This window comes from Myotis davidii, unplaced genomic scaffold (assembly GCF_000327345.1).
Source record: "Myotis davidii unplaced genomic scaffold, ASM32734v1 scaffold147, whole genome shotgun sequence".
In the NCBI taxonomy this organism is placed as follows: domain Eukaryota; kingdom Metazoa; phylum Chordata; class Mammalia; order Chiroptera; family Vespertilionidae; genus Myotis; species Myotis davidii.
In genome coordinates, this window is record NW_006383010.1 from 1,612,523 (window position 1) to 1,612,772 (window position 250).

Below are 250 nucleotides of genomic sequence, written 5' to 3' on the forward strand. Positions count from 1 at the left end.
GTGGGGTGGGGGTCTCAGGGATCAACAGGGCGGAACAAACAGCTATGGCTGCTCCTCAGTCCTACCCTAAGAGGCCCTGGGTGTCAGTGTCCTGGTAATCGCTGCAAGCACCTCTGAGAGAAAGCCGGCCTCAAGTTCTGCCTGCTGCCAGACAGTCCAGTTTCTCCCCATATGAGTCTGGGTCCCCAGAAACTCGCCTGGAACTGGAGTTTAGGGCTTTTGGGAGCTTGTGCCTCCCTCCTGATTGAAA